Here is a 17,369-nt window from a genome sequence, read left to right on the forward strand (position 1 = left end):
GTCATCCCCTCTCTCCCCGTTATCCCCTCACTCCCCCAGTCACCCACTCGACTCCCCGTCATCCCCTCTCTCCCCCCGTCATCCCCTCTCTCTCCTCCCCCTGTCATCCCCTCTCACTCCTCCCCCCGTCATCCCCTCTCTCTCTCCTCCCCGTCATCCCCTCTCTCTCTCCTCCCCGTCATCCCCTCTCTCTCTCCTCCCCGTCATCCCCTCTCTCTCTCCTCCCCGTCATCCCCTCTCTCTCCCCCCATCCCCTCACTCCCCCCGTCACCCACTCACTCCCCGTCATCCCCCCTCTCTCCCCCCGTCATCCCCTCTCTCTCCTCCCCCCGTCATCCCCTCTCTCTCCTCCCCATGTCATCCCCTCGCTCTCTCCTCCCCCGTCATCCCCTCTCTCTCTCTCCCGCCGTCATCCCCTCTCTCTCCCCAAGTCAACCCCTCCTCTCTCACCACCGTCATCCCTTCTCTCTCTCCCCCATCATCCTCTCTCTCTCCCCCAGTCATCCTCTCTCTCTCCCCCAGTCATCCTCTCTCTCTCCCCCAGTCATCCTCTCTCTCTCTCTCCCCCAGTCATCCTCTCTCTCTCTCCCCCAGTCATCCTCTCTCTCTCTCCCCCAGTCATCCTCTCTCTCTCCCCCAGTCATCCTCTCTCTCTCCCCCCCAGTCATCCTCTCTCTCTCTCCCCCAGTCATCCTCTCTCTCAGTCATCCTCTCTCTCTCTCCCCCCAGTCATCCTCTCTCTCTCTCCCCCAGTCATCCTCTCTCTCTCTCCCCCAGTCATCCTCTCTCTCTCTCCCCCAGTCATCCTCTCTCTCCCCCCCAGTCATCCTCTCTCTCTCCCCCAGTCATCCTCTCTCTCTCTCTCCCCCAGTCATCCTCTCTCTCTCTCCCCCAGTCATCCTCTCTCTCCCCCCATCATCCCCCCTCTCTCACCCCCGTCATCCCCCCTCTCTCACCCCCGTCATCCGCTCTCTCCCCTCCCCCATCATCCCCTCTCCCTCAACCCCCGTTATCCCCTCTCTCTAACCCCGTTATCCCCTCTCTCTAACCCCCCGTCATCCCCTCTCTCTAACCCCCCCCCCCGTCATCCCCTCTCTCTCCCCCCCTCCCGTCATCCGCTCTCTCTCTCTCCCTCCCGTCATCCCCTCTCTCTCTCCCCTCCCGTCATCCGCTCTCTCCCTCCTGTCATCCCCTCTCTCTCCCAGACTCCTGTCATCCCCTCTCTCTCTCCCACACTCCCGTCATCCCCGCGCTCTCTCCCACACTCATCATCCCCTCTTCCCCCCCCGTCATCCTCCCTCTCCACTCCATCCCCTCTCCCCCCCCCCGTCATCCCCTCTCTCCCCGTTATCCCCTCACTCCCCCAGTCACCCACTCGACTCCCCGTCATCCCCTCTCTCCCCCCGTCATCCCCTCTCTCTCCTCCCCCTGTCATCCCCTCTCACTCCTCCCCCCGTCATCCACTCTCTCTCCTCCCCGTCATCCCCTCTCTCTCTCCTCCCCGTCATCCCCTCTCTCTCTCTCCTCCCCGTCATCCCCTCTCTCTCTCCTCCCCGTCATCCCCTCTCTCTCTCCTCCCCGTCATCCCCTCTCTCTCCTCCCCGTCATCCCCTCTCTCTCACCCCCCCGTCATCGCCTCTCTCTCTCCTCCCCGTCATCCCCTCTCTCTCCTCCCCGTCATCCCCTCTCTCTCACCCCCCCGTCATCGCCTCTCTCTCTCCTCCCCGTCATCCCCTCTCTCTCTCCTCCCCGTCATCCCCTCTCTCTCACCTCCCCGTCATCCCCTCTCTCTCACCCCCCCGTCATCCCCTCTCTCTCTCCTCCCCGTCATCCCCTCTCTCTCACCCCCCCGTCATCCCCTCTCTCTCTCCTCCCCGTCATCCCCTCTCTCTCACCCCCCCGTCATCGCCTCTCTCTCACCCCCCCGTCATCGCCTCTCACCCCCCCGTCATCCCCTCTCTCTCACCCCCCCGTCATCCCCTCTCTCTCACCCCCCCGTCATCCCCTCTCTCTCACCCCCCCGTCATCCCCTCTCTCTCACCCCCCCATCATCCCCTCTCTCTCACCCCCCCGTCATCCCCTCTCTCTCACCCCCCCGTCATCCCCTCTCTCTCCCCTCCATCATCCCCCCTCTCTCACCCCCATCATCCCCTCTCTTTCCCCTCCCCCATCATCCCCCCTCTCTCACTCCTGTCATCCCCTCTCTCTCCCCCCCCCGTCATCCCCTCTCTCTCCCCCCTCCCCTTGTCACCCCCTCTCCATCATCCCCTCACCCTCTCTCCCCCCCGTCATCCCCTCTCTCTAACCATCATCCCCTCTCTCAAACCCCCCGTCATCCCTCTCAAACCCCCCGTCATCCCTCTCTCAAACCCCCCGTCATCCCCTCTCTCTAATCCCCCTGTAATCCTCTCTGTCGCCCCATCATCCCCTCTCTCCCCGTCATCCCCTCTCTCCCCGTCATCCCCTCTCTAACACCCCGTCATCCCCTCTCTCTCCCCTCCCGTCATCCCCTCTCTCGCTCTCCCTCCCCATCCCCCCTCTCCCTCCCCATCCCCCCTCTCCCTCCCCATCCCCCCTCTCCCTCCCCATCCCCTCTCTCCCTCCCCATCCCCTCTACCCCCCCCCCCATCTCTCCGACCCCCGTCATCCCCTATCAACCCCCCCATTCCCTCTCTCTCCCCCCCCCGGGTCATCCCCTCTCCCCCGCCCCGGTCATCCCCTCTCTACCCCGTCATCCCCTCTCTCTCCCCCCATCCCCTCTCTCTCCGCTCCATCCCCTCTCTCTCACCCCCCCGTCATCCCCTCTCTCTCCCCCGTCATCCCCTCTCTCTCCCCCCATCCCCTCTCTCTCCCTCGTCATCCCCTCTCTCTCCTCCCATCCCCTCTCTCTCCCCCCATCCCCTCTCTCTCCCCCGTCATCCCCTCTCTCACCCCCCCGTCATCCACTCTCTCTCAACCCCCCGTCATCCCCTCTCTCTCATCCCCCCGTCATCCCCTCTCTCTCCCCCCCCCGCCGTCATCCCCTCTCCCCCCGCCGTCATCCCCCCTCTCTCCCCCCACCGTCATCCCCCCTCTCTCCCCCCACCGTCATCCCCCCTCTCTCCCCCCACCGTCATCCCCCCTCTCCCCCCCCACCGTCATCCCCCCTCTCCCCCCCCGTCAACCCCTCCTCTCTCACCCCCGTCATCCCCTCTCTCACCCCCCATCCATCCTCTCTCTCTCTCCCCCAGTCATCCTCTCTCTCCCCCCCATCATCCCCCCTCTCTCACCCCCGTCATCCCCTCGCTCCCCCTCCATCATCCCCTCCCTCTCTCTAAACCCCCGTTATCCCCTCTCTCTAACCCCCGTTATCCCCTCTCCCCCCCCCCGTCATCCCCTCTCTCTAACCCCCTACCGTCATCCCCTCTCTCTCCCCCGTCATCCCCTCCCTCCCCGTCATCCCCTCCCCCCCCCCATCATCCCCTCTCTCCCAGTCATCCCCTCACTCCCCCAGTCACCCACTCGACTCCCCGTCATCCCCTCTCTCCCCCCGTCATCCCCTCTCTCTCCTCCCCCCCCATCCCCTCTCACTCCTCCCCCCGTCATCCCCTCTCACTCCTCCCCCCGTCATCCCCTCTCTCTCTCCTCCCCGTCATCCCCTCTCTCTCTCCTCCCCGTCATCCCCTCTCTCTCTCCTCCCCGTCATCCCCTCTCTCTCTCCTCCCCGTCATCCCCTCTCTCTCTCCTCCCTGTCATCCCCTCTCTCTCTCTCCTCCCCGTCATCCCCTCTCTCTCACCCCCCGTCATCCCCACTCTCTCACCCCCCCGTCACGGACTCTCTCTCACCCCCCCGTCATCGCCTCTCACCCCCCCGTCATCCCCTCTCTCCCCCCTCCCGTCATCCCCTCATTCTAACCCCCCGTCATTCCCTCTCTCCCCCGCCGCCGTCATCCGCTCTCTCTCTCTCCCTCCCGTCATCCCCTCTCTCTCCCACACTCATCATCCCCTCCCGTCATCCTCCCTCTCCACCCCATTCCCTCTCCCTCCCCCACCTCATCCCCTCTCTCCCCGTCATCCCCTCTCTCTCCCCCCATCCCCTCACTCCCCCCGTCACCCACTCACTCCCCGTCATCCCCCCTCTCTCCCCCCGTCATCCCCTCTCACTCCTCCCCCCGTCATCCCCTCTCTCTCTCCTCCCCGTCATCCCCTCTCTCTCTCTCCTCCCCGTCATCCCCTCTCTCTCTCCTCCCCGTCATCCCCTCTCTCTCTCCTCCCCGTCATCCCCTCTCTCTCCCCCCATCCCCTCACTCCCCCCGTCACCCACTCACTCCCCGTCATCCCCCCTCTCTCCCCCCGTCATCCCCTCTCTCTCCTCCCCCCGTCATCCCCTCTCTCTCCTCCCCATGTCATCCCCTCGCTCTCTCCTCCCCCGTCATCCCCTCTCTCTCTCTCCCGCCGTCATCCCCTCTCTCTCCCCAAGTCAACCCCTCCTCTCTCACCACCGTCATCCCTTCTCTCTCTCCCCCATCATCCTCTCTCTCTCCCCCAGTCATCCTCTCTCTCTCCCCCAGTCATCCTCTCTCTCTCCCCCAGTCATCCTCTCTCTCTCTCTCCCCCAGTCATCCTCTCTCTCTCTCCCCCAGTCATCCTCTCTCTCTCCCCCAGTCATCCTCTCTCTCTCCCCCAGTCATCCTCTCTCTCTCCCCCCCAGTCATCCTCTCTCTCTCTCCCCCAGTCATCCTCTCTCTCAGTCATCCTCTCTCTCTCTCCCCCCAGTCATCCTCTCTCTCTCTCCCCCAGTCATCCTCTCTCTCTCTCCCCCAGTCATCCTCTCTCTCTCTCCCCCAGTCATCCTCTCTCTCCCCCCCAGTCATCCTCTCTCTCTCCCCCAGTCATCCTCTCTCTCTCTCTCCCCCAGTCATCCTCTCTCTCTCTCCCCCAGTCATCCTCTCTCTCCCCCCATCATCCCCCCTCTCTCACCCCCGTCATCCCCCCTCTCTCACCCCCGTCATCCGCTCTCTCCCCTCCCCCATCATCCCCTCTCCCTCAACCCCCGTTATCCCCTCTCTCTAACCCCGTTATCCCCTCTCTCTAACCCCCCGTCATCCCCTCTCTCTAACCCCCCCCCCGTCATCCCCTCTCTCTCCCCCCCTCCCGTCATCCGCTCTCTCTCTCTCTCCCTCCCGTCATCCCCTCTCTCTCTCCCCTCCCGTCATCCGCTCTCTCCCTCCTGTCATCCCCTCTCTCTCCCAGACTCCTGTCATCCCCTCTCTCTCTCCCACACTCCCGTCATCCCCGCGCTCTCTCCCACACTCATCATCCCCTCTTCCCCCCCCGTCATCCTCCCTCTCCACTCCATCCCCTCTCCCCCCCCCCGTCATCCCCTCTCTCCCCGTTATCCCCTCACTCCCCCAGTCACCCACTCGACTCCCCGTCATCCCCTCTCTCCCCCCGTCATCCCCTCTCTCTCCTCCCCCTGTCATCCCCTCTCACTCCTCCCCCCGTCATCCACTCTCTCTCCTCCCCGTCATCCCCTCTCTCTCTCCTCCCCGTCATCCCCTCTCTCTCTCTCCTCCCCGTCATCCCCTCTCTCTCTCCCCCCCGTCATCCCCTCTCTCTCTCCTCCCCGTCATCCCCTCTCTCTCCTCCCCGTCATCCCCTCTCTCTCACCCCCCCGTCATCGCCTCTCTCTCTCCTCCCCGTCATCCCCTCTCTCTCCTCCCCGTCATCCCCTCTCTCTCACCCCCCCGTCATCGCCTCTCTCTCTCCTCCCCGTCATCCCCTCTCTCTCTCCTCCCCGTCATCCCCTCTCTCTCACCTCCCCGTCATCCCCTCTCTCTCACCCCCCCGTCATCCCCTCTCTCTCTCCTCCCCGTCATCCCCTCTCTCTCACCCCCCCGTCATCCCCTCTCTCTCTCCTCCCCGTCATCCCCTCTCTCTCACCCCCCCGTCATCGCCTCTCTCTCACCCCCCCGTCATCGCCTCTCACCCCCCCGTCATCCCCTCTCTCTCACCCCCCCGTCATCCCCTCTCTCTCACCCCCCCGTCATCCCCTCTCTCTCACCCCCCCGTCATCCCCTCTCTCTCACCCCCCCATCATCCCCTCTCTCTCACCCCCCCGTCATCCCCTCTCTCTCACCCCCCCGTCATCCCCTCTCTCTCCCCTCCATCATCCCCCCTCTCTCACCCCCATCATCCCCTCTCTTTCCCCTCCCCCATCATCCCCCCTCTCTCACTCCTGTCATCCCCTCTCTCTCCCCCCCCCGTCATCCCCTCTCTCTCCCCCCTCCCCTTGTCACCCCCTCTCCATCATCCCCTCACCCTCTCTCCCCCCCGTCATCCCCTCTCTCTAACCATCATCCCCTCTCTCAAACCCCCCGTCATCCCTCTCAAACCCCCCGTCATCCCTCTCTCAAACCCCCCGTCATCCCCTCTCTCTAATCCCCCTGTAATCCTCTCTGTCGCCCCATCATCCCCTCTCTCCCCGTCATCCCCTCTCTCCCCGTCATCCCCTCTCTAACACCCCGTCATCCCCTCTCTCTCCCCTCCCGTCATCCCCTCTCTCGCTCTCCCTCCCCATCCCCCCTCTCCCTCCCCATCCCCCCTCTCCCTCCCCATCCCCCCTCTCCCTCCCCATCCCCTCTCTCCCTCCCCATCCCCTCTACCCCCCCCCCCCATCTCTCCGACCCCCGTCATCCCCTATCAACCCCCCCATTCCCTCTCTCTCCCCCCCCGGGTCATCCCCTCTCCCCCGCCCCGGTCATCCCCTCTCTACCCCGTCATCCCCTCTCTCTCCCCCCATCCCCTCTCTCTCCGCTCCATCCCCTCTCTCTCACCCCCCCGTCATCCCCTCTCTCTCCCCCGTCATCCCCTCTCTCTCCCCCCATCCCCTCTCTCTCCCTCGTCATCCCCTCTCTCTCCTCCCATCCCCTCTCTCTCCCCCCATCCCCTCTCTCTCCCCCGTCATCCCCTCTCTCACCCCCCCGTCATCCACTCTCTCTCAACCCCCCGTCATCCCCTCTCTCTCATCCCCCCGTCATCCCCTCTCTCTCCCCCCCCCGCCGTCATCCCCTCTCCCCCCGCCGTCATCCCCCCTCTCTCCCCCCACCGTCATCCCCCCTCTCTCCCCCCACCGTCATCCCCCCTCTCTCCCCCCACCGTCATCCCCCCTCTCCCCCCCCACCGTCATCCCCCCTCTCCCCCCCCGTCAACCCCTCCTCTCTCACCCCCGTCATCCCCTCTCTCACCCCCCATCCATCCTCTCTCTCTCTCCCCCAGTCATCCTCTCTCTCCCCCCCATCATCCCCCCTCTCTCACCCCCCCGTCATCCCCTCTCTCTCACCCCCCCGTCATCGCCTCTCTCTCACCCCCCCGTCATCGCCTCTCACCCCCCCGTCATCCCCTCTCTCTCACCCCCCCGTCATCCCCTCTCTCTCACCCCCCCGTCATCCCCTCTCTCTCACCCCCCCGTCATCCCCTCTCTCTCACCCCCCCATCATCCCCTCTCTCTCACCCCCCCGTCATCCCCTCTCTCTCACCCCCCCGTCATCCCCTCTCTCTCCCCTCCATCATCCCCCCTCTCTCACCCCCATCATCCCCTCTCTTTCCCCTCCCCCATCATCCCCCCTCTCTCACTCCTGTCATCCCCTCTCTCTCCCCCCCCCGTCATCCCCTCTCTCTCCCCCCTCCCCTTGTCACCCCCTCTCCATCATCCCCTCACCCTCTCTCCCCCCCGTCATCCCCTCTCTCTAACCATCATCCCCTCTCTCAAACCCCCCGTCATCCCTCTCAAACCCCCCGTCATCCCTCTCTCAAACCCCCCGTCATCCCCTCTCTCTAATCCCCCTGTAATCCTCTCTGTCGCCCCATCATCCCCTCTCTCCCCGTCATCCCCTCTCTCCCCGTCATCCCCTCTCTAACACCCCGTCATCCCCTCTCTCTCCCCTCCCGTCATCCCCTCTCTCGCTCTCCCTCCCCATCCCCCCTCTCCCTCCCCATCCCCCCTCTCCCTCCCCATCCCCTCTCTCCCTCCCCATCCCCTCTACCCCCCCCCCCCATCTCTCCGACCCCCGTCATCCCCTATCAACCCCCCCATTCCCTCTCTCTCCCCCCCCCGGGTCATCCCCTCTCCCCCGCCCCGGTCATCCCCTCTCTACCCCGTCATCCCCTCTCTCTCCCCCCATCCCCTCTCTCTCCGCTCCATCCCCTCTCTCTCACCCCCCCGTCATCCCCTCTCTCTCCCCCGTCATCCCCTCTCTCTCCCCCCATCCCCTCTCTCTCCCTCGTCATCCCCTCTCTCTCCTCCCATCCCCTCTCTCTCCCCCCATCCCCTCTCTCTCCCCCGTCATCCCCTCTCTCACCCCCCCGTCATCCACTCTCTCTCAACCCCCCGTCATCCCCTCTCTCTCATCCCCCCGTCATCCCCTCTCTCTCCCCCCCCCGCCGTCATCCCCTCTCCCCCCGCCGTCATCCCCCCTCTCTCCCCCCACCGTCATCCCCCCTCTCTCCCCCCACCGTCATCCCCCCTCTCTCCCCCCACCGTCATCCCCCCTCTCCCCCCCCACCGTCATCCCCCCTCTCCCCCCCCGTCAACCCCTCCTCTCTCACCCCCGTCATCCCCTCTCTCACCCCCCATCCATCCTCTCTCTCTCTCCCCCAGTCATCCTCTCTCTCCCCCCCATCATCCCCCCTCTCTCACCCCCGTCATCCCCTCGCTCCCCCTCCATCATCCCCTCCCTCTCTCTAAACCCCCGTTATCCCCTCTCTCTAACCCCCGTTATCCCCTCTCCCCCCCCCCCGTCATCCCCTCTCTCTAACCCCCTACCGTCATCCCCTCTCTCTCCCCCGTCATCCCCTCCCTCCCCGTCATCCCCTCCCCCCCCCCATCATCCCCTCTCTCCCAGTCATCCCCTCACTCCCCCAGTCACCCACTCGACTCCCCGTCATCCCCTCTCTCCCCCCGTCATCCCCTCTCTCTCCTCCCCCCGTCATCCCCTCTCACTCCTCCCCCCGTCATCCCCTCTCACTCCTCCCCCCGTCATCCCCTCTCTCTCTCCTCCCCGTCATCCCCTCTCTCTCTCCTCCCCGTCATCCCCTCTCTCTCTCCTCCCCGTCATCCCCTCTCTCTCTCCTCCCCGTCATCCCCTCTCTCTCTCCTCCCCGTCATCCCCTCTCTCTCTCCTCCCTGTCATCCCCTCTCTCTCTCTCCTCCCCGTCATCCCCTCTCTCTCACCCCCCGTCATCCCCACTCTCTCACCCCCCCGTCACGGACTCTCTCTCACCCCCCCGTCATCGCCTCTCACCCCCCCGTCATCCCCTCTCTCCCCCCTCCCGTCATCCCCTCATTCTAACCCCCCGTCATTCCCTCTCTCCCCCGCCGCCGTCATCCGCTCTCTCTCTCTCCCTCCCGTCATCCCCTCTCTCCCACACTCATCATCCCCTCCCGTCATCCTCCCTCTCCACCCCATTCCCTCTCCCTCCCCCACCTCATCCCCTCTCTCCCCGTCATCCCCTCTCTCTCCCCCCATCCCCTCACTCCCCCCGTCACCCACTCACTCCCCGTCATCCCCCCTCTCTCCCCCCGTCATCCCCTCTCTCTCCTCCCCCCGTCATCCCCTCTCTCTCCTCCCCATGTCATCCCCTCGCTCTCTCCTCCCCCGTCATCCCCTCTCTCTCTCTCCCGCCGTCATCCCCTCTCTCTCCCCAAGTCAACCCCTCCTCTCTCACCCCCCGTCATCCCTTCTCTCTCTCCCCCGTCATCCTCTCTCTCTCCCCCAGTCATCCTCTCTCTCTCCCCCAGTCATCCTCTCTCTCTCTCTCCCCCAGTCATCCTCTCTCTCTCTCCCCCAGTCATCCTCTCTCTCTCTCCCCCAGTCATCCTCTCTCTCTCTCCCCCAGTCATCCTCTCTCTCTCTCTCAGTCATCCTCTCTCTCTCTCCCCCAGTCATCCTCTCTCTCTCTCCCCCAGTCATCCTCTCTCTCTCTCCCCCAGTCATCCTCTCTCTCTCTCCCCCAGTCATCCTCTCTCTCTCTCCCCCAGTCATCCTCTCTCTCTCCCCCAGTCATCCTCTCTCTCTCTCCCCCCCAGTCATCCTCTCTCTCTCCCCCCCAGTCATCCTCTCTCTCTCCCCCAGTCATCCTCTCTCTCTCTCTCCCCCAGTCATCCTCTCTCTCTCTCCCCCAGTCATCCTCTCTCTCCCCCCATCATCCCCCCTCTCTCACCCCCGTCATCCCCCCTCTCTCACCCCCGTCATCCGCTCTCTCCCCTCCCCCATCATCCCCTCTCCCTCAACCCCCGTTATCCCCTCTCTCTAACCCCCTGTTATCCCCTCTCTCTAACCCCCCGTCATCCCCTCTCTCTAACCACCCCCCGTCATCCCCTCTCTCTCCCCCCCTCCCGTCATCCGCTCTCTCTCTCTCCCTCCCGTCATCCCCTCTCTCTCTCTCCCCTCCCGTCATCCGCTCTCTCCCTCCCAGACTCCTGTCATCCCCATTCTCTCTCCCACACTCCCGTCATCCCCGCTCTCTCTCCCACACTCATCATCCCCTCTTCCCCCCCCGTCATCCTCCCTCTCCACTCCATCCCCTCTCCCCCCCCCGTCATCCCCTCTCTCCCCGTTATCCCCTCACTCCCCCAGTCACCCACTCGACTCCCCGTCATCCCCTCTCTCCCCCCGTCATCCCCTCTCTCTCCTCCCCCCGTCATCCCCTCTCACTCCTCCCCCCGTCATCCCCTCTCACTCCTCCCCCCGTCATCCCCTCTCTCTCCTCCCCGTCATCCCCTCTCTCTCTCCTCCCTGTCATCCCCTCTCTCTCTCCTCCCTGTCATCCCCTCTCTCTCTCCTCCCCGTCATCCCCTCTCTCTCTCCTCCCCGTCATCCCCTCTCTCCTCCCCGTCATCCCCTCTCTCTCTCCTCCCCGTCATCCCCTCTCTCTCTCCTCCCCGTCATCCCCTCTCTCTCTCCTCCCTGTCATCCCCTCTCTCTCTCCTCCCTGTCATCCCCTCTCTCTCTCCTCCCCGTCATCCCCTCTCTCTCTCCTCCCCGTCATCCCCTCTCTCCTCCCCGTCATCCCCTCTCTCTCACCCCCCCGTCATCGCCTCTCTCTCTCCTCCCCGTCATCCCCTCTCTCTCCTCCCCGTCATCCCCTCTCTCTCACCCCCCCGTCATCGCCTCTCTCTCTCCTCCCCGTCATCCCCTCTCTCTCTCCTCCCCGTCATCCCCTCTCTCTCACCTCCCCGTCATCCCCTCTCTCTCACCCCCCCGTCATCCCCTCTCTCTCACCCCCCCGTCATCCCCTCTCTCTCACCCCCCCCGTCATCCCCTCTCTCTCACCCCCCCGTCATCCCCTCTCTCTCTCCTCCCCGTCATCCCCTCTCTCTCACCCCCCCGTCATCGCCTCTCTCTCACCCCCCCGTCATCACCTCTCACCCCCCCCGTCATCCCCTCTCTCTCACCCCCCCGTCATCCCCTCTCTCTCACCCCCCCGTCATCCCCTCTCTCTCACCCCCCCCGTCATCCCCTCTCTCTCACCCCCCCGTCATCCCCTCTCTCTCACCCCCCCGTCATCCCCTCTCTCTCACCCCCCCATCATCCCCTCTCTCTCACCCCCCCGTCATCCCCTCTCTCTCACCCCCCCGTCATCCCCTCTCTCTCCCCTCCATCATCCCCCCTCTCTCACCCCCATCATCCCCTCTCTTTCCCCTCCCCCAACATCCCCCCTCTCTCACTCCTGTCATCCCCTCTCTCACTCCTGTCATCCCCTCTCTCTCCCCCCCCCGTCATCCCCTCTCTCTCCCCCCTCCCCTTGTCACCCCCTCTCCATCATCCCCTCACCCTCTCTCCCCCCCGTCATCCCCTCTCTCTAACCATCATCCCCTCTCTCAAACCCCCCGTCATCCCTCTCAAACCCCCCGTCATCCCTCTCTCAAACCCCCCGTCATCCCCTCTCTCTAATCCCCCTGTAATCCTCTCTGTCGCCCCATCATCCCCTCTCTCCCCGTCATCCCCTCTCTAACACCCCGTCATCCCCTCTCTCTCCCCTCCCGTCATCCCCTCTCTCGCTCTCCCTCCCCATCCCCCCTCTCCCTCCCCATCCCCCCTCTCCCTCCCCATCCCCTCTCTCCCTCCCCATCCCCTCTACCCCCCCACCATCTCTCTGACCCCCGTCATCCCCTATCAACCCCCCCATTCCCTCTCTCTCCCCCCCCGGGTCATCCCCTCTCCCCCGCCCCGGTCATCCCCTCTCTACCCCGTCATCCCCTCTCTCTCCCCCCATCCCCTCTCTCTCCGCTCCATCCCCTCTCTCTCACCCCCCCGTCATCCCCTCTCTCTCCCCCGTCATCCCCTCTCTCTCCCCCGTCATCCCCTCTCTCTCCCCCCATCCCCTCTCTCTCCCCCGTCATCCCCTCTCTCTCCCCCATCCCCTCTCTCTCCCCCGTCATCCCCTCTCTCTCCCCCCATCCCCTCTCTCTCCCTCGTCATCCCCTCTCTCTCCCCCCATCCCCTCTCTCTCCCCCCATCCCCTCTCTCTCCCCCGTCATCCCCTCTCTCACCCCCCCGTCATCCACTCTCTCTCAACCCCCCGTCATCCCCTCTCTCTCACCACCCCCGTCATCCCCTCTCTCTCACCCCCCCCGTCATCCCCTCTCTCTCACCCCCCCGTCATCCCCTCTCTCTCACCCCCCCGTCATCCCCTCTCTCTCACCCCCCCGTCATCCCCTCTCTCTCACCCCCCCGTCATCCCCTCTCTCTCACCCCCCCGTCATCCCCTCTCTCTCACCTCCACGTCATCCCCTCTCTCTCCCCCCCGTCATACCCTCTCTCTAACCATCATCCCCTCTCTCAGACCCCCCCATCATCCCCTCTCTCAAACCCTCCCATCATCCCTCTCTCAAACCCCCCGTCATCCCCTCTCACTAATCCCCCTGTAATCCTCTCTGTCGCCCCATCATCCCTCTCCCCCGTCATCCCCTCTCTCTAACCCCCGTCATCCCCTCTCTCTCCCCCCTCCCGTCATCCCCCCCTCCCCATCCCCTCTCTCTCTCCCATCCCCTCTCTCTCTCCCCATCCCCTCTCTCTCTCCCCATCCCCTCTCTCTCTCCCCATCCCCTCTCTCTCTCCCCATCCCCTCTCTCTTCGCCCCCCCCCCCCCCCCCCCCCCCGCCGGTCATCCCCTCTCCCCCCGTCATCCCCTCTCTCTCCCCCCATCCCCTCTCTCTCCCCGCCATCCCCTCTCTCTCCCCATCCCTTCTCCCTCCCCGTCATCCCCTCTCTCTCCCCCCCATCCCTTCTCCCTCCCCGTCATCCCCTCTCTCTCCCCCCCCATCCCTTCTCCTCCCCCCATCCCTTCTCCTCCCCGTCATCCCTCTCTCTCCCCCCCATCCCTTCTCCTCCCCGTCATCCCCTCTCTCTCCCCCCATCCCTTCTCTCTCCCCCCATCCCTTCTCTCCCCCCGTCATCCCCTCTCTCTCCCCCCCATCCCTTCTCCTCCCGTCATCCCCTCTCTCTCCCCCCCATCCCTTCTCTCCCCCCATCCCTTCTCTCCCCCCGTCATCCCCTCTCTCTCCCCCATCCCTTCTCTCTTCCCCCCATCCCTTCTCTCTTCCCCCATCCCTTCTCTCCCCCCCATCCCTTCTCTCCCCCCCATCCTTCTCTCCCCCCCATCCCTTCTCTCCCCCCCCCATCCCTTCTCTCCCCCCCCCACTCCCTTCTCTCCCCCCCCCCATCCCTTCTCTCCCCCCCCCATCCCTTCTCTCCCCCCCCATCCCTTCTCTCCCCCCCCCCATCACCTCTCCCCCCCATCCCCTCTCCACCCCCCAATCCCCTCTCCACCCCCAATCCCCTCTCCACCCCCAATCCCCTCTCTACCCCCAATCCCCTCTCTCCCCCCGTCATCCCCCCTCTCTCTCCCACCCCCGTCATCCCCTCTACCCCCAATCCCCCTCTCCAACCCCAACTCTTCCCCCCCCGTCATCCCCTCCTCCCCCCCTGCCGTCATCCCCCCCTCTCCCCCCCCGCCGTCATCCCCCCTCTCCCCCCCGCCGTCATCCCCCTCTCTCCCCCGCCGTCATCCCCCTCTCTCCCCCCACCATCATCCCCCCTCTCTCTCCCCCCCGTCAACCCCTCTCTCTCCCCCCCCCCCGTCACCCCTCTCTCTCACCCTTCGTCAACCCCTCCTCTCTCACCCCCGTCATCCCCTCTCTCACCCCGTCATCCCCTCTCTCACCCCCATCATCCCCTCTCTACCCCCCATCATCCCCTCTCTCACCCCCCATCCATCCTCTCTCTCTCTCCCCCCAGTCATCCTCTCTCTCCCCCCCATCATCCCCCCTCTCACCCCCCATCATCCCCCCTCTCACCCCCGTCATCCGCTCTCTCCCCTCCTCCATCATCCCCCTCGCTCCCCCTGCATCATCCCCCTCTCCCTCTCTCTAACCCCCCGTTATCCCCCTCTCTCTAACCCCCCGTTATCCCCTCTCTCTAACCCCCCCGTTATCCCCTCTCTCCCCCCCCGTCATCCCCTCTCTCCCCCCCCGTCATCCCTCCCTCTCTCTAACCCCCCACCGTCATCCCCTCTCTCTCTCCTGTCATCCCCTCTCTCCCCCCCACTCCCGTCATCCCTCTCTCCCCCCCCCGTCATTCCCTCTCTCCCCCCCCCGTCATTCCCTCTCCTCCACCCCCGTCATCCCCTCTCTCCACCCCCCGTCATCCCCTCTCTCCACCCCCCGTCATCCCCTCTCTCCACCCCCCGTCATCCCTCTCCCCCCCCCGTCATCCCCTCTTCCCCCCCCCCATCACCCCCCTCTCCCCGTCACCCCCTCTCCCCCACCCCCTCTCCCCGTCTCCCCCCCTCCCCCGTCACCCCCTCTCCCCCCCCGTCACTCCCTCTCCCCCCTCCCCGTCACCCCCTCTTCCCCTCTCTCCGTCACCCCCCTCTCCCCGTCACCCCCTCTTCCCCCTCCCCGTCACCCCCCCCTCCCCGTCACCCCCACCCCCTCTCCCCGTCACCCCCTCTCCCCGTCACCCCCCCCCACTCCCCGTCACCCCCTCTCCCCGTCACCCCCTCTCCCCGTCACCCCCCTCTTCCCCCCCCCCCGTCACCCCCTCTTCCCCCTCTCTCCGTCACCCCCTCTCCCCGTCACCCCCTCTCCCCCCCCCCCGTCACCCCCCTCTCCCCGTCACCCCCTCTTCCCCCCTCCCGTCACCCCCTCTCCTCCACCCCCACCCCCTCTCCCCGTCACCCCCTCTCCCACCCCCACCCCCTCTCCCCCGTCACCCCCCTCTCCCACCCCCACCCCCTCTCCCCCCCCCCCCGTCACCCCCCCTCTCCCCGTCACCCCCTCTCCCCCCCCCGTCACCCCTCTCCCCGTCACCCCCTCTCCCCCCCCCCCCCCCCGTCACCCCCCTCTCCCCGTCACCCCCCTCTCCCCCCCCCGTCACCCCCTCTCCCCCTCTCCCCCCCCCCGTCACCCCCTCTCCCCCCCTCTCCCCGTCACCCCCCTCTCCCCCCTCTCCCCGTCACCCCCTCTCCCCCCCTCCCCCACCCCCTCTCCCCGTCACCCCCTCTCCCCGTCACCCCCTCTCCCCACCACCCCCCTCTCCCTGTCACCCCCTCTCCCCAGCGCCCTCCCGGTCACCCCCTCTTCCCCCCCCCTCTCCCCGTCACCCCCTCTTCCCCCCCCCTCTCCCCGTCACCCCCCTCCCCACCCCCTCTTCCCCCCCCCTCCCCGTCACCCCCTCCCCCACCCCCTCTTCCCCCCCCCTCTCCCCGTCACCCCCTCCCCACCACCCTCTTCCCCCCCCTCTCCCCGTCACCCCCTCCCCACCCCCTCTTCCCCCCCCTCTCCCCGTCACCCCCCCCACCCCCTTTCCCCCCCCCCACCCCCTCTTCCCCCCCCTCTCCCCGTCACACCCTCCCCACTTTCTCTTCCCCCCCCACCCCCTCTTCCCCCCTCTCCCCGTCACCCCCCTCTTCCCCCCCACCCCCTCCCCACCCCTCTTTCCCCCCCTCTCCCCGTCACCCCCTCCCCACCCCTCTTTCCCCCCCTCTCCCCGTCACCCCCTCCCCACCCCCTCTTTCCCCCCCTCTCCCCGTCACCCCCCTCCCCACCCCCTCTTTCCCCCCCCTCTCCCCGTCACCCCCTCCCCACCCCCTCTTTCCCCCCCCCTCTCCCGTCACCCCCTCCCCACCCCCTCTTTCCCCCCCCTCTCCCCGTCACCCTCCCCCACCCCCTCTTTCCCCCCCTCTCCCCGTCACCCCCTCCCCACCCCCTCTTTCCCCCCCTCTCCCCGTCACCCCCTCCCACCCCCTCTTTCCCCCCCCTCTCCCGTCACCCCCTCCCCACCCCCTCTTTCCCCCCCCTCTCCCCGTCACCCCCTCCCCACCCCCTCTTTCCCCCCCCTCTCCCCGTCACCCCCCTCCCCACCCCCTCTTTCCCCCCCTCTCCCCGTCACCCCCTCCCCCCCCCCTCTTTCCCCCCCCTCTCCCCGTCACCCCTCCCCACTTTCTCTTCCCCACACCCCCTCTTCCCCCCCTCTCCCCGTCCCCCCCCTCTTCCCCCCCACCCCCTCCCCACCCCCTCTTTCCCCCCCTCTCCCCGTCACCCCCTCCCCACCCCCTCTTTGCCCCCCCTCTCCCCGTCACCCCCTCTTTCCCCCCCCTCTCCCCGTCACCCCCTCCCCACCCCTCCTTCCCCCCCTCTCCCCGTCACCCCCTCTTTCCCCCCCTCTCCCCGTCACCCCCTCCCCCCACCCCCTCTTTCCCCCCCTCTCCCCCTCCCCACCCCCTCTTTCCCCCCCTCTCCCCGTCACCCCCTCCCCACCCCCTCTTTCCCCCCCCTCTCCCCGTCACCCCCCTCCCCCTCTTTCCCCCCCCTCTCCCCGTCACCCCCTCCCCCCTCTCCCGTCACCCCCTCCCCACCCCCCCCTCTCCCCGTCACCCCCTCCCCACCCCCCCCTCTCCCCGTCACCCCCTCCCCACCCCCCCTCTCCCCGTCACCCCCTCCCCGTCACCCCCCTCCCCCACCCCCCCTCTCCCCACCCCCTCTTCCCCCCCTCTCCCCGTCACCCCCTCCCCACCCCCCCCTCCCCGTCACCCCCTCCCCACCCCCCCTCTCCCCGTCACCCCCTCCCCACCCCCCCTCTCCCCGTCACCCCCTCCCCACCCCCCCTCTCCCCGTCACCCCCTCCCCACCCCCCCCTCTCCCCGTCACCCCCTCCCCACCCCCCCTCTCCCCGTCACCCGCTCTTCCCCCCCGTCACCCCCTCCCCACCCGCTCTTCCCCCCCGTCACCCCCTCCCCACCCGCTCTTCCCCCCCGTCACCCCCTCCCCACCCGCTCTTCCCCCCCGTCACCCCCCTCTCCCCGTCACCCCCTCCCCACCCGCTCTT

This window comes from Chiloscyllium plagiosum, unplaced genomic scaffold (genome assembly GCF_037043375.1).
Source record: "Chiloscyllium plagiosum isolate Xiang-an unplaced genomic scaffold, Cpla_swu_hap1 HiC_scaffold_20, whole genome shotgun sequence".
NCBI classification, from domain to species: domain Eukaryota; kingdom Metazoa; phylum Chordata; class Chondrichthyes; order Orectolobiformes; family Hemiscylliidae; genus Chiloscyllium; species Chiloscyllium plagiosum.